Source organism: Bos indicus x Bos taurus, chromosome 14 (genome assembly GCF_003369695.1).
Source record: "Bos indicus x Bos taurus breed Angus x Brahman F1 hybrid chromosome 14, Bos_hybrid_MaternalHap_v2.0, whole genome shotgun sequence".
In the NCBI taxonomy this organism is placed as follows: Eukaryota; Metazoa; Chordata; class Mammalia; order Artiodactyla; family Bovidae; genus Bos; species Bos indicus x Bos taurus.
In genome coordinates this window covers 31,725,199-31,740,811 of record NC_040089.1, presented here as the reverse complement: position 1 = coordinate 31,740,811, position 15,613 = coordinate 31,725,199, and the positions used below count along the sequence as shown (strand labels likewise).

Below are 15,613 nucleotides of genomic sequence, written 5' to 3'. Positions count from 1 at the left end.
TGGAGGCAGGCAGAGATCGAGGTTATGTTGCTGGAAGCCAGGAGATGCCAGGTGTCACCAGGTTGAGACAGGGCAAGGAAGGATTCTTCCTGGAGCTTTCATTGGTGGAATGGCTCTGCTAACACCTTTAGTTCAGACTTCTAGCCTCCAGAACTGAGAGAAAACGAATTTCTAATGTTTTAAGCCAAGTTTGTGGTAGTTTGTTGAGTCAGCCCTAGGAAACTAACAACAGTTGTCTTTATCCTGACTTTAGACCCACTTCGATTTATTTGAGCTTCTCTTTTTAGAGTGCAGGTATACTTGAACAACATGGGGGTTAGGGGACCCACCCTCCAAGCAGTTGAAGATCTAAGTATAACTTTACAGTCAGCCCTCCCTATCCATGACTCCACATCCTTGGATTCAGCCAGCCTTGGATCATGTAGTGTTTATTAAAGAAAATCTGCATATAAGTTCAGAAGATCAAATGTGTTTAAATAATCAAATACTGTCTTTGGTCTCTTTCATAAATTTAGAAAGGAATTATTCTCAGGCTTTAATGTTCATGAGTCTTAAGAAACCTCTTTTAATAAAAGAGTCCTGGGCCCAAGTGTTTAATTAAAAGTTTTATGTTCTACTTTTGATAAGAATTCACTAATCAGCTGTTTAATAACACTCATCTGTCCACACCTTGCTAAGAAATTAATTAGTAAAACTGCAAGCAAGCAAAGTAGTATCAGGAAAACCAAGGACTGTTTTCATAGGAGAGTCCTTGTGCCTTTACTCAGTTTACTTTTAATTACATGTAAGTCCAATAAATTTAGCAGTTTACTTTTTAAAAAAAATAAATCCTTTTCTTCAAACCATTTTCAAAAGTAGAACTAGGGGTAAAAAATCACCCATCACAATGGAGGTAAGTGTTGTTACCTTTACAAAAAGTTTCATTGAAGTCACAATTTACAATCTGTAAAATATGCCCATTTAAAATATATTTTTTACTAAATTTCACTGAAGTGTGCACCCATCACCATAATCCAGTTTTAGAACATTTCCATCACCCTAGTAAGGGCCCTCGTGCCCATTTACAGTTAACCCCAGTTTGCAGACATCCACTAATCCAGGTCTTGGCCTTTTCTGAAAATCTGTGTGTTATACATATGTGGTCTTTCATGCCTGACTTCACTCAGCATAATGTTTTTGAAGTTCATTCTTGTTGTAGCATGTATCAGTATTTTTTTTAATTGCTGAATAGTATTCCATAATGTGGATGTGCCTTATTTTTTTGCTTGTCTTCGCACAGTTGTTAAGCATTTGGGTTGGACATAGAATGCTGCTATGAATATTCAAATGTAAATCTTTATGCAGGTCTAATATTTTATTTCTGATAAATACCTAGAAGTGGAATTGCTGGGTCATATGATAACGTTGTTTAACTTTTAAAGAAACTCAGTTGTTTTCCAAAGTAACTGCATCATTTGGGTTTCTCATACAGCCTTGCCAGTTAATATTTTTTATCTTCTGTGTTTTTTATTTTAGCCATCCTAGTTAATATGAAGTTATTTCATTTAAACAGTGTTAGCTTTTTGAGGCATTTTTTCCCCCAGACTTTGTATACATACACATGAACAGATAAATTCTTCCAAAAGTTGAGCTATTTAACTTGAGGTGATAATAGGAAAAGAAATAGCTGACATTTATTGAATGTTTACTATATTCCAAGTTCTTTGCCAATTAAGTACTTCATTAGCTGTATCTCAGTTAGTTGTCAGAACAATCCTATGCGCTCTGGTGCTATTATTCTCTGCGTTTTGCAGAGGAAGAAACTGAGGTTTAGAGCTGTGTTTAGTACAGTTGGAATGTACTTTTGGCTTAATGTGGCCGTCCTGAACTGTGCCCTAAGTCATGGAACTGTTTACAAGTAACAGATTAAAAAATGAGATAAGAGAGCAATCACAGAAAGAAAGGCATGCTAAGAAAAGAGAAAGAACAAAATACATAAAAGACAGAGAAACAGTCAGCCAACAGCAACAGAAGAAAATACTGCTCTGTACATTTCAGTGAGTCTTGAGGGTGTTTATGTACTGTGTGCTCATAATGGCGTCCCTGAGTCCATCATGCAAAAAATCATTTTATTGTATGTTCTACCTAGAAAATCAGGCAGATTCTTGTGCATTTCTGTGTCTTTTGAAGATTTTTACCAAAATTTTAAAGTAAGATTTTTATTTGAACTCTTTGAAAAATTCAGCTGTGCTCTGACTCCCAAGGACTCTGGCCAGGCTAGCTTTCATTGTACCTGTAGTCCTAACTTGTAAAAATACACTACTCTCATGTGCTTTCTTTCTTAATGTTCATAGCATTTCAGATCATTTTAAGAATTGAAAACAAGATCTTATTGAAATGTCATCTTATGGCAAATTACAAATAAGACAACCTAAAAATAACTGGTTGTATTTCTCAGTGTAAGTCTCAGTGGCTTCTTTTATAAGTACACAAATGTAATTATTGTGTAATTGTCATAATTTTTGGTTGTATAGTCTCATATTTCATATGCTGTATCTGTTTCTTCCTACCTAGCATTTTAATAAGGTGTCATTTATTTAAATGTTTTTGACTTTGGGAGTATTTACATATAAAATTTGCTTCACAGATTTTTCTTTTATTAATCCCTGCAAAATTCTTTGAGCATTTTGTTATGTATGCAGAATTACCTAAACATTAAGATGGAGCTCACTGGGTCATTAGAGTGTGGTCACTTATGGTTCTCGTTCTTTAGGCAAAGTTATCATAAATACAGTTGTGCTGGGTATAACTGTACATACAGCACAGTATGAGGAAAATAAGTCAGGGTATTCATCCTCTTTAGATTATTGGTTTTGATCCGTTTTTACTGTAAACATTCTTTTTCATTGTTTGCACTTTTTTTTGTTCTAAAAGTAGGAATTAAAGACATAAAAACTGCCTTTTTATAGTCAGAATAAGTATAATTTTGTTTTCTGTAAATTTTATTTTTTCATACTTTTTTCCTTGGTATTTATTAGGATATAATGAGTTTTATATTTAATAAGTTTACCTTGTCTCAGAATTGATAATCAGGTATTGAAAAGCAATTACTAAGTTAGAAAAGCATTTTATGACATCTTATTCAAGTATTTCTGTTTAGTGCTTAGTGAAAGTGAAGTCGCTCAGTCGTGTCCGACTCTTTGTGACCCCGTGGACTGTAGCCTATCAGGCTCCTCCGTCCATGGGATTTTCCAGGCAAGAGTGCTGGAATGGATTGCCATTTCCTTCTCCAGGGGATTTTCCCAACCCAGGAATCGAACCTGGGTCTCCTGCGTTGCAGGCAGATGCTTTACCGTTTAGCCACCAGGGAAGCTGTTTAAATTGTATCAAATATGATTGACTAGTCCTCATTGCCCCTTAACTTTTTTAATAACATTTGATTTTCTTCCCCAAATAATTTTAGGATTTTCTTTATTCTTTAATATTTTCTTTATATTCTCTTAGGCAATGGCATGCCACTCCAGTACTCTTGCCTGGAAAATCACATGGATGGAGGAGCCTGGTGGGCTGCAGTCCATGGGGTCACTAAGAGTTGGACACGACTGAGGGACTTCACTTTCACTTTTCACTTTCATGCATTGGAGAAGGAAATGGCAACCCACTCCAGTGTTCTTGCCTGGAGAATCCCAGGGGTGGGGGAGCCTGATGGGCTACCGTCTATGGGGTTGCACAGAGTCGGACACGACTGAAGCAACTTAGCAGCAGTAGCAGTGACTTACTAACATAATACTTAATCAGCATTTCTTACCTTATTCTTGTGTATCAGATAAAAAGTGTAATTACACTTGGTAATAAGTTGGTTATTTTGTTTCATCTATTTTATTGGGTCCTCATGCTTCTAGTCTCTAAGTGTTAATTCTTACATAATTGAGAATGTATTTAATGCAGTACTAAGCAAAAGCTTAATTGTGATTTCTAATGTGCTTGTTTGTATCTTTAGAAATGGAGATGGAACACATGCATCGTCTAGTATTAGGTTGGTGCAAACGTTATTACGTTTTTGCATTGTTGAAATTTGCCGTTTGATATTGGAATGCATTCTTAAATGTGGTTATGTTATACATCATTTTAATGTGCATTTCTCCCTTTGTTTTTTGCTAATGACTTATTACTTGATGTTTATCCTATATTTATTTTAAACTATGGAAATGATGCTAGACGAAAAGCAAATTCAAGCAATTTTCTTGAGTTCAAAATGGGTAGTAAAGCAGTGGTGCATTGGCCCAGTTACTGCTAACAAAGATACAGTGCAGTGGTGGTTCAAGATGTTTTGCAAAGGAGATGAGAGCCTTGAAGATGAGGAGCACAATGCCTGGCCATCAGAAGTTGACAACGACCAATTGAGAGCCATCATCAAAGCTGATCCTCTTAACGACCACATGAGAAGTTCCCGAAGAACTCAAGGTTGCCCATTCTACAGTTGTTTGGCATTTGAAGAAAACTGAAAAGGTGATAAAGCTCGATGAGTGGGTACCTCATTAGCTGACTGCAAATCAAAAAAATTATCACTTTGAAGTGTTGTCTTCTGTTATCCTATGCAACAACAATGAACCATTTTTCAATCCGATTGTGATGTTCACTGGAAAGTGGATTTTATATGACAACCGGCGACAACTGGTTGGTCTGAGAAGACACTCCAAAGCACTTCCCAAAGCCAAACTTGAACCAAAAAAAAAAGTCATGGTCACTTTGGTGGTCTGCTGCTTGTCTGATCCACTACAACTTGCTGAATCCCAGCGAAACCATTACATCTGAGAAGCATGCTCAGCAAATCGATGAGCTGCACCAAAAACTGCAGTGATTTAGCAGCCGGCATTGGTCAGCAGAATGGGCCCAATTCTCCACGACAGTGCCCTGCTGCACCTTGCACAACCAGTGCTTCAGAAGCTGAATGAGTTGGACTGTGAAGTTTTGCCTCATCTGCCATATTCACCTGACCTCTTGCCAACTGACTACCACTTCTTCAAGCATCTCAACAACTTTTTGCAGAGAAAATGCTTCCACAACCAGCAGGATGCAGGAAAGGTTTTCCAAGAGTTCGTCAAATCCTAAAGCACAGATTTTCATGCTACAGAAATAAACATTTCTCATTGGCAAAAATGTGTTGATTGTAATTGTTCCTATTTTGATTGATAAAGATGTGTTTGAGCCTAGTTATAATGAGGTATAATGATTTAAAATTCATGGTCCAAAACCACAATTACTTTTGCACCAACCTATTAATAGAACAGAAATAAGATGTAATATGTTTGATACCAGTTAATAATTAAGTTAGCACTTGTTAATAATTAAGCTTTTAAAGTGTATACCAGTTCCAGAATGGGTATTTTTAAATTTTCTTTTCCCACAATGGGTATTTTATAATGATTAGAGAACAGAAGTTTTATAGTAAATACTGTGTCTGCAGATTATTTTTCCAGGAGAGACATGGACAGAAGGTGAACTTACATTATCAGAATGTACTTTTTTCCTAAAAGCAGTGATGAATCTTTGTGTTTGGATATATGAAGTGAAAAAGTATTTTATTCTCTGTTTCCATCTCAACTCTCATTTTTATGGCTATTGGGAAAGTCTTGAATGGCAGATTAGAAAGAAAGGTACTTTTGTTAGTAATGTGTAGCAACACACACACACACATGTGCTTGCTTGGCAGGAATACTGGAGTGGGTTGCCAATTCCTACTCCAGGGATCTTCCCACCTCAGGGATCAGACCTGCGTCTCTTGCATCCCTTGCATTGGCAGGCAGATCTTTACCACTGTACCTGCCGCCTGGGAAGCCCCAGTGTGCAGCATATGCTTCCTTACAAAGTCAATGAACATGCCAGAGCCAAAGCTTTTTTATGTGGTCATATCTTCATTGAGTTGTTTTCCTTTTGAAATAGTCAAAGCAAAGATTTTTTTTGTTGTTTTTTAAACTTTCTTGTACATTTCAAAAAGCACGCTTGATTAGGTGATCAGTATGCTGCAATCTGGTTCCTTATAATAAAGTTTGGCATTCAAATCATAACGCTTATAATTCTGTTTGTTTTTACTTGTTTTGAATGAAAAATGTCTTTAGGAAAGATTAGTCTTTTTCTGTTTTATTACTAAGTTAAAATTATATCCATGAATATTTCCTGAACAGTTTAGGATTTTATGTCAAATTGAATATCTTTTTTAAATGCTTCTACACTTGGTTTCTATTAATTTGGTCTTACTGAAGTTTTTTATTTTTAACATTTCTTAAGGGTGTATAATTGTTCATTTATAACAAGCAGGAGCTTTGATTTTTGCCATTTATGTATGCCTCCTGCTGTTCTGTGTCATAAAGTTCTCTCTCACTAGTTTGCTTGACCAAAGCTTCTTAATGTATATTTTGTTGATTCAGTAAGTTAATGTCCCCAAATACATTGTCTAGGATATGCTATGCTATGCTAAGTCACTTCAGTCGTGTCCGACTCTGTGCGACCCCATAGACGGCAGCCCAACAGGCTTCCCCGTCCCTGGGATTCTCCAGGCAAGAACACTGAGTGGGTTGCCATTTCCTTCTCCAATGGATGAAAGTGAAAAGTGAAAGTGAAGTCGCTCAGTTGTGTCCGACTCCTAGCGACCCCATGGACTGCAGCCTACCAGGCTCCTCCGTCCATGGGATTTTTCAGGCAAGAGTACTGGAGTGGGGTGCCATTGCCTTCTCCGATTGTCTAGGGTAGTCACAGTTAATAATTTGGCTTTCCAGAAGATGGATTAAAAAAACAAAAATCTTTGAGTTTGGAAATTAAATGTCAAGAATGTTTGCTTTTCCTCAGTTTTTCCATTTTTTTTTAATTAGTTTTTATCCTAAACTTTTCATTAAAAAAAATCACAGTATTTCAGTTCGTTTTATGGGAACCATTCCTTTTATGTTTATTTCCTACCTGATTCTCTTTTCTCCTTCTCAAACCTTCAGAGTCTCTTATCAGCATTGATGTATGAAAACATTCTTAGATTCATAAAGACATATTTTAAAGCAGTTGAAACAATTTAAAGAGAATCAGTGAGTAATCTGACATCTGGTTAGCAACCTTTGATGTGACCTTCCAAATGACCACTAACTTGTAGAAATGGAGGAAAATTTACTATGTTGTGGAGAACCGTATTGATAGTAGTCTTACTAGACTCAGGAGGAATGAATGAAACTAAAAGAATGAGAGAAAAGAGCACAGGTATGGAGGACAAAAACCAAAACTATTCCACGTGAATAGTTTCCTAAACACAGAACAAGAAAATTAAAAATTGGAAATTACAAACAGAAGAATAATCAAAGACATAATAAAACTTCACCAAGAAACACCTATGTATGAAAACTGCCGTATCCCAGGAAGAAGAAAACTCAATATAAAGAGACTCTTACAAGTTTCAGTCTAGCAGTATTATTTAAAATTAAAGAGGAAAAAAAATATCCTGTGAATTTCTAGGCAGAGATAATAAGCTTTCAAAGAAGCAATTGTAAGTGTTTAGTTAAGATTACAAGTTTCACCCTAGGTAAACCTGAATAATAGAAATGTGCTGAAAATGATAGAATAGCAGCTCTGCTAATATATTCAGATACACTGTTTTACTTTTTTTTTTTTTAATCGGTCTTACTCCACCTCTTTATTTTCCCTGTTTCTTTTTTCCTCTCCTCCTATCTCCTTCATCTCCACTCGTCTCATTCCTTTTATCTTAAATTCTACTTCTAAAAAATGGTTAGAAAATAATGATGCATGTTGTGAAGATAGATGTACAGATTGATTCATCTTTGTGATTTAACATTTTTGTCTTGAACTGTCTTTTATTTGCAATCTTGTGTTGATTTCTTTAGAGCAAAGTGAATCAGTTATACATGTATCCACTTTTTAAGATTCCTTTCCTGTATAGGTCATTATAGAATACTGAGTAGAGTTCTCTATGCTCTACAGTAGATCCTTATTAGTTATATCTATGTTATATAATAGTGTGTATATGTCAATCCCAGTTTATCCCTCTCCTTTCCTCTGTGCACTGTAATCATAAATTTGTTTTCTATATATGTGACTCTATTTCTGTTTTGTAAATAGGTTCGTTTGTACCATTCTTTTAGATTCTGTGTGTTAAAGTGATATCATATGATATTTTTCTCTGACTGACTTCACTCAGTATGATGGTCTCTAGGTCCATCCATGTTGCTGAAAATGGCATTATTTCATTCTTTTTTAATGGCTAAGTAATATTCCACTGTGTATGTGTAGCACATCTTTTTTATCTGTTCCTCTCTTGATGGACATTTAAGTTGCTTCCATGTCTTGGCTATTGTAAATAGTGCTGCCATGAACACTGGGGTGCATATATCTTTTTGAATTATGGTTTTCTCTGGATATATACCCTGGAGTGGGATGGCTGTATCATATCGTAGCTCTTTTTAGTTTTTTAAGGAACCTCCATACTGTTCTTCATAGTGGCGGTACAAATTTACATTCCCACCAATGTAGGAGGGTTCCCTTTTTTCATGATGACCATTCTGACTGATGTGAAATGATACCTTGTTCTAGTTTTGATTTGCATTTCTCTGATAATTAGTGATGTTGAGCATCTTTTAATGTGCTTTTTGGCCGTCTCTCTGATGGCATCCTGTCCCATCACTTCATGGGAAATAGATGGGGAAACAGTGGAAACAGTGTCAGACTTTATTTTGGGGGGCTCCAAAATCACTGCAGATGGTGACTGCAGCCATGAAATTAAAAGACGCTTACTTCTTGGAAGGAAAGTTATGACCAATCTAGATAGCATATTCAAAAGCAGAGACATTACTTTGCCAACAAAGGTTCGTCTAGTCAAGGCTATGGTTTTTCCTGTGGTCATGTATGGATTTGAGAGTTGGACTGTGAAGAAGGCTGAGCCTCGAAGAATTGATGCTTTTGAACTGTGGTGTTGGAGAAGACTCTTGAGAGTCCCTTGGACTGCCCTGGGATTTCTTTGGAAGGAATGATGCTAAAGCTGAAACTCCAGAACTTTGGCCACCTCATGCGAAGAGTTGACTCATTGGAAAAGACTCTGATGCTGAGAGGGATTGGGGTCAGGAGGAGAAGGGGACAACAGAGGATGAGATGGCTGGATGGCATCACTGACTCGATGGACGTGAGTCTGGTTGAACTCCGGGAGTTGGTGATGGACAGGGAGGCCTGGTGTGCTGCGATTCATGGGGTCGAAAAGAGTCAGACACGACTGAGTGACTGAACTGAACTGAACTGATGTTATCTTTGTAGAAATGTCTGTTTAGATCTTAACGCCTGTGTTTTGATTGGGTTGCTTTTTTTTTTTTAATATTGAGCTGCATGAGTTGTTTATATACTTTGGAGATCAAACCCTTGTCCATCTCTTCGTTTGCAGTGTTGGTTGTCTTTTTGTTTATGATTTACTTTGCTGTGCAAAAGCTTTTCAATTTAATTAGGTCCTATTTGTTTTTATTTAAACATTATTCTAGGAGATGGATCAGAAAAGATCTTACTGCAATTTATGTCAAAGAGTATTCTGCCTATGTTTTCCTCTAAGAATTGTATAGTATCTAGCTTTACAGATAGGTTTTTAATCCATTTTGATTTTATTTTTGTATATGGTGTTAGGGAGTATTCTAATTTCATTCTTTTACATGTAGCTGTCCAGTTTTCCCAGCACCAGTTATTGAAGAGACGGTCTTTTCTCCATTGTATATTCTTGCCTACTTTGTCACTGATTAGGTGGCCACAGGTGCATGGGTTATCTCTGGAGTTTCAGTCTTTTTCCATTGATCTATATTTCTGTTTTTGTGCCAGTATCATATTGTTTTGATTACATTAGTAGTATAGTATGAAGGCAGGGAACCAGATTGCTCTAGCTCTGTTCTTCTTTTTCAAGATTGCTTTCACTATTGAGGGAGAAGGTAATGGCACCCCACTCCAGTACTCTTGCCCGAAAAATCCCATGGACGGAGGAGCCTGGTAGGCTGCAGTCCATGGGGTTGCAGAGAGTCGGACATGACTGAGCGACTTCACTTTCACTTTTCACCTTCATGCATTGGAGAAGGCAATGGCATCCCACTCCAGTGTTCTTGCCTGGAGAATCCCTTGGACGGAGGAGCCTGGTAGGCTGCAGTCCATGGGGTTGCAAAGAGTCAGACACGACTGAGCGACTTCACTTCACTTTACTATTGAGAGTCTTTTGTGTTTCCATGCAAAATGTAAAGTTTTTGGTTCTAATTCTGTTAAAATTCCATTGGTAATTTGATAGGAATTGCATTGAATCTATAGATAGCTTTGGGTTGTAAAGTCATTTTCACAATATTGATTCCTCCAATTCAAGAACATGGTCTCCCTTTCCATCTGTGTATGTCATCTTTGATTTCTTTCATCAGTGGTCTTATAGTTTTTCAAGTACGGGTCTTTTGCCTCCTTCAGTTCAGTCGCTCAGTCTTGTGTGACTCTTTGAGACCCCATAAATTGCAGCACGCCAGGCCTCCCTGTCCATCACCAACTCCCGGAGTTCATTCAAACTCATGTCCATCGAGTTGGTGATGCCATCCAGCCATCTCATCCTCTGTCGTCCCCTTCTCCTCCTGCCCTCAATCCCTCCCGGCATCAGGGTCTTTTCAAATGAGTCAGCTCTTCGCATCAGGTGGCCAAAGTATTGGAGTTTCAGCTTCAACATCAGTCCTTCCAATGAACACCCAGGACTGATCTCCTTTAGAATGGACTGGTTAGGTAGATTTATTTCTAGCTATTTTATTCCTTATGATGTGATGGTAAATGGAATTGTTTCCTTAATCTCTCTCTGATCTTTCATTGTTAGTGTATAGGGATGCATAGATTTCTGTGTATTAATTTTGTATCCTACAACTCTACCAGATTCATTGATGAACTCTAGTAGTTTTTTGGTAGCATCTTTAGGATTTTCAATGTATAGTATCATGTTATCTGCAAACAGTGGTTGGAGGTTTTACTTCTTTTTTTCCAATTTGGATTCCTTTTACTTCTGTTTCTTTTCTAATAGCCATGATTTAGGACCTCCAAAGCTGTGTTGAATGAAAGTGGTGAGGGTGGACATCCTTGTCTTGGTCCTTGTGTGTGTGTTTGTGTTTTAGTTCCTAAGTTGTGTCCAACTCTTGAGATCCCATGGACTGTGCCTGCCAGGCTCCTCTCTCCGTGGAATTCTCCAGGCAAGAATACTGGGGTGGGTTGCCATTTCTTTCTTCAGGGGATCTTCCCAACCCAGGGATTGAACCTGGGTCTCCTGCATTGCAAGTAGATTTTTTACTGTCTGAGCAACCAGGGAAGCCCCTAAGCCCGCTTTCAGGAGAGTTTTTAGTTTTTGTTGTTTTTTTTTTTAATCATAAATGGTGTCAAAAGCCTTTTCTGTGTCTATGGAGATGATGACCATATGATTTTTATTCTAAAAATTGTTAATGTGGTATATAACTGATTTTGCCTATATTGAAGAATCCTTGCATCCCTGGGACAGATCCCACTTGATCAGAATGTATGATCTTTTTTCTTTGGCTGTGCGATGTGACATGTGAAACTTCTCAGCTGGGGATCAAACCGTGCCCCCTGCATTGTAAGCATGGAGTTTTAATCACTGGACCGTCAGGAAGGTCCTGTACAGTCCTTTAAATGTGTTGTGAATTTGTGTTTGCTAGTATTTTGTTGAGAGTTTTGTTTTTTTTTTTTTTAACATTTTTTTGAGTATATGTTCATCAGTGATACTGGCTTGTAATTTTCTTTTTTTGTGATGTCTTTGTCTGAATTTGTTATCAGGGTGGTATTGTAGAATGAGCTTGGGAGTGTTCCTTCCTCTGCTATTTTTTGAAAGAGTTTAAAAGGCTAGGTGTTAACTCTTCTGTAAATGTTTGATAGAATTCACCTGTAAAGTCATCTGGTCCTGGACTTTCGTTTGTTGAAAAATTCTTAATCTGTTTCAATTTCGATATACTTGTGATTGGTCTGTTCATGTTTTCTGTTTCTTCCTGGTTCACTCTTGCTAAAGGTTATATCTTTTTAAGAATTCATCTGTTTCTTCTAGGTTGTCCATTTTATTTTCATGTTGTTACTTGTAGTCTTTTATGATTCTTTGTATTTCTGTGGTGTCCATTATAACTTTTTTCATTCTAATTTTATTGATTTGAATTCTCTCCCTTTTTTCTTGATGAGTCTGGCTAAAAGTCTGACCAATTTTATCTTCTCAAAGAATCAGCTTTTAGTTTCATTGATCTTTGCTAGTGTGTTCTTTGTTCCTGTTTCATTTATTTCTGCTCTTTATGGTTTCTTTCTTTTTGCTAACTTTGGGTTTTGTTTGTCTTTCTCTCATTGCTTTAGGTGTAGGGATAGGTTATTTGTTTGAGATTTTTCTTGTTTCTCGAGGTAGGATTGTATTCCTATGAACTTCACTCTTAGAACTGCTTTTGCTGTGTACCATAGGTTTTGGATTGTTGCGTTTTCATTGTCATTTTGTCTGTGGGTGTTTTTTTAATTTCCTCTTTGATTTCTTCAGTGATCCATTGGTTATTAAGTAACATTGTTTAACCTCCATGTGTTTGTGTTTTTTACAGGTTTTTTCCTAGCATTGATTTCTAATCAGATAGTATTGTGATTGAAAAAAGTACTTGATATGGTTTCATTTTTCTTAAATTTACTGAGGTTTGATTTGTATCCCAAGATGTGATTTGTCCTGGAGAATGTTCCATGTGTACTTGAGAAGAAACTATTCTGCTGCTTTTGGATGGAATGTCCTATAAATATCAGTTAAGTCTATCTGGCATAATCTGTCCTTTAAGGCTTGTGTTTGCTTATTGATTTTCTGTCTGGATGATCTGTCTATTGGTGTAAGTGGGATGTTAAATCCCCAACTGTTATTTGTGTTACTGTAAATCCCCATTTATGGTTATTAACATTTGCTCTATATATTGAGGGACTCCTGTGCTGGGTACATATATAGTTAGTTATAGATTCTTGGATTGATCCCTTGATCATTGGGTGTTGTCCTTGTCTCCTGTAACAGTCTTCATTTTAAAGTCTGTTTTGTCTGATATAAATATTTCTACTTGAATAGAAATATTCAATAAATATTTCTATTTCTGTTTCTTTCTTTTTCTTCTTTATGGAATATCTTTTTCCATCTCCTCACTTTCGATCTATATGTACCCCTAGGTCTGGGGTGAGTCTCTTGTAGACAGCATATATATAGGTCTTGTTTTTGTATCCATTCATCCTGTCTGTGTCTTTTGGTTGGAGAGTTTAATCTATTTTCAGTTAAGGTAGTTATTGATCTGTATGTTCCTTTTGTCATTTTCTTAATTGGTTTGAGTTTGTTTTTGTAGGTCTTTTTCCCCCCTTACTCTTTGTTTTAAATTTTATCTATTTTAATTGGAGGCTGATTACTTTATAATATTGTGGTGGTTTTTGCCATACATTGACATGAATCAGCCTTGGCTGTACATCTGTTCCCCACCCTGAACCCCCCTCCCTCCCCATCCTATCCGTCAGGGTCATCCCAGTGCACCAGCCCTGAGCACCCTGTCTCGTGTATTAAACTTGGACTGGTGATCTGTTTCACATATGATAATATACATGTTTCAATGCTATTCTCTCAAATCATCCCACCCTGTCTTCTCCCACAGAGTCCAAAAGACTGTTCTGTACATCTGTGTTTCTTTTGCTGTCTCACATATAGGATCATCGTTACCATCTTTCTAAATTCCATATATATGTGTTAGTATACTATATTGGTGTTTTTCTTTCTGACTTACTTCACTCTGTATAATAGGCTCCAGTTTCATCCACCTCATTAGAACTGATTCAAATGTATTCTTTTTAATGGCTAAGTAATATTCCATTGTGTATATGTACCACAGCTTTCTTATCCATTCATCTGCTGATGGACATCTAGGTTGCTTCCATGTCCTAGCTATTATAAACAGTGCTGCAATGAACATTGGGGTACATGTATCTTTCAGTTCTGGTTTCCTTGGTGTGTGTGCCCAGCAGTGGAATTGCTGGGTCATATGGCTGTTCTATTTCCAGTTTTTTAAGGAATCTCCACACTGTTCTCCATAGTGGCTGTACCAGTTTGCATTTCCACCAACAGTGTAAGAGGGTTCCCTTTTCTCCAGCATTTATTGTTTGTAGACTTTTTGATAGCAGCCATTCTGACCATCATGAGATGGTACCACATTGTGGTTTGATTTGCATTTCTCTGATAATGAGTGATGTTGAGCATGTTTTCATGTGTTTGTTAGCCATCTGGATGTCTTCTTTGGAGAAATGTCTATTTAGTTCTTTGGCCCATTTTTTGATTGGGTCGTTTATTTTTCTGGTATTGAGCTGCATGAGCAGCTTGTATATTTTTGAGATTAATTCTTTGTCAGTTGCTTCATTTGCTATTATTTTCTCCCATTTTGAAGGCTGTCTTTTCACCTTGCTTATAGTTTCCTTATATGTGGAAAAGCTTTTAAGTTTAATTAGGTCCCATTTATTTATTTTTGTTTTTATTTCCATTACTCTGGGAGGTGGGTCATAGAGGATCCTGCTGTGATTTATGTCAGAGAGTGTTTTGCCTATGTTTTTCCTCTAGGAGTTTTATAGTTTCTGGTCTTACATTTAGATCTTTAATCCATTTTGAGTTTATTTTTGGATATTTTGTTAGAAAGTGTTCTATTTTCATTCTTTTACAAGTGGTTGACCAGTTTTCCCAGCACCACTTGTTAAAGAGACTGTCTTTTCTCCATTGTATATTCTTGCCTCCTTTGTCAAAGATAAGGTGTCCATAGGTGCATGATTTATCTGGGCTTTCTATTTTGTTCCATTGATCTATGTTTCTGTCTTTGTGTTAGTACCATACTGTCTTGATGACTGTAGCTTTGTGGTATAGCCTGAAGTCAGGCAGGTTGATTCCTCCAGTTCCATTCTTCTTTCTCAAGATTGCTTTGGCTATTCGAGGTTTTTTTGTATTTCCATACAAATTGTGAAATTATTTGTTCTAGTTCTGTGAAAAATACCGTTGGTAGCTTGATAGGGATTGCACTGAATCTATAGATTGCTTTGGGTAGTATACTCATTTTCACTATATTGATTCTTCTGATCCATAAACATGGTCTGTTTCTCCATCTATTTGTGTCATCTTTGATTTCTTTCATCAGTGTTTTATAGTTTTCCATATATAGGTCTTTTTGTTTTTGTTAGGTAGATTTATTCCTCAGTACTTTATTGTTTTCATTGCGATGGTGAATGGAATTGTTTTCTTGATTTCTCTGTTTTCTCATTGTTCATGTATAGGAATGCAAGGTATTTCTGTGTGTTAATTTTATATCCTGCAATTTTACTATACTAATTGATTCAGTCAGTCAGTCAGTTCAGTCGCTCAGTCGTGTCCTACTCTTTGTGACCCCACGAATCGCAGCACGCCAGGCCTCCCTGTCCATCACCAACTCCCGGAGTTCACTCGGACTCACGTCCATCGAGTCAGTGATGCCATCCAGCCATCTCATCCTCTGTTGTCCCCTTCTCCTCCTGCCCCCATTTCCTCCCAGTATCAGAGTCTTTTCCAGTGAGTCAACTCTTTGCATGAGGTGGC

General features: G+C 37.0%; 1 protein-coding gene and 1 non-coding gene across 2 annotated transcripts in view; one reads left to right on the top strand and one right to left on the bottom strand.

The window, feature by feature from the left end:
- ARFGEF1 (ADP ribosylation factor guanine nucleotide exchange factor 1) overlaps positions 1-15,613 on the top strand; it is a 129,047-nt gene that overhangs the window by 6,869 nt on the left and 106,565 nt on the right.
- On the bottom strand, positions 3,279-3,349 carry TRNAC-GCA. The gene has a single exon. It is a non-coding gene; the product is annotated as a tRNA-Cys (tRNA).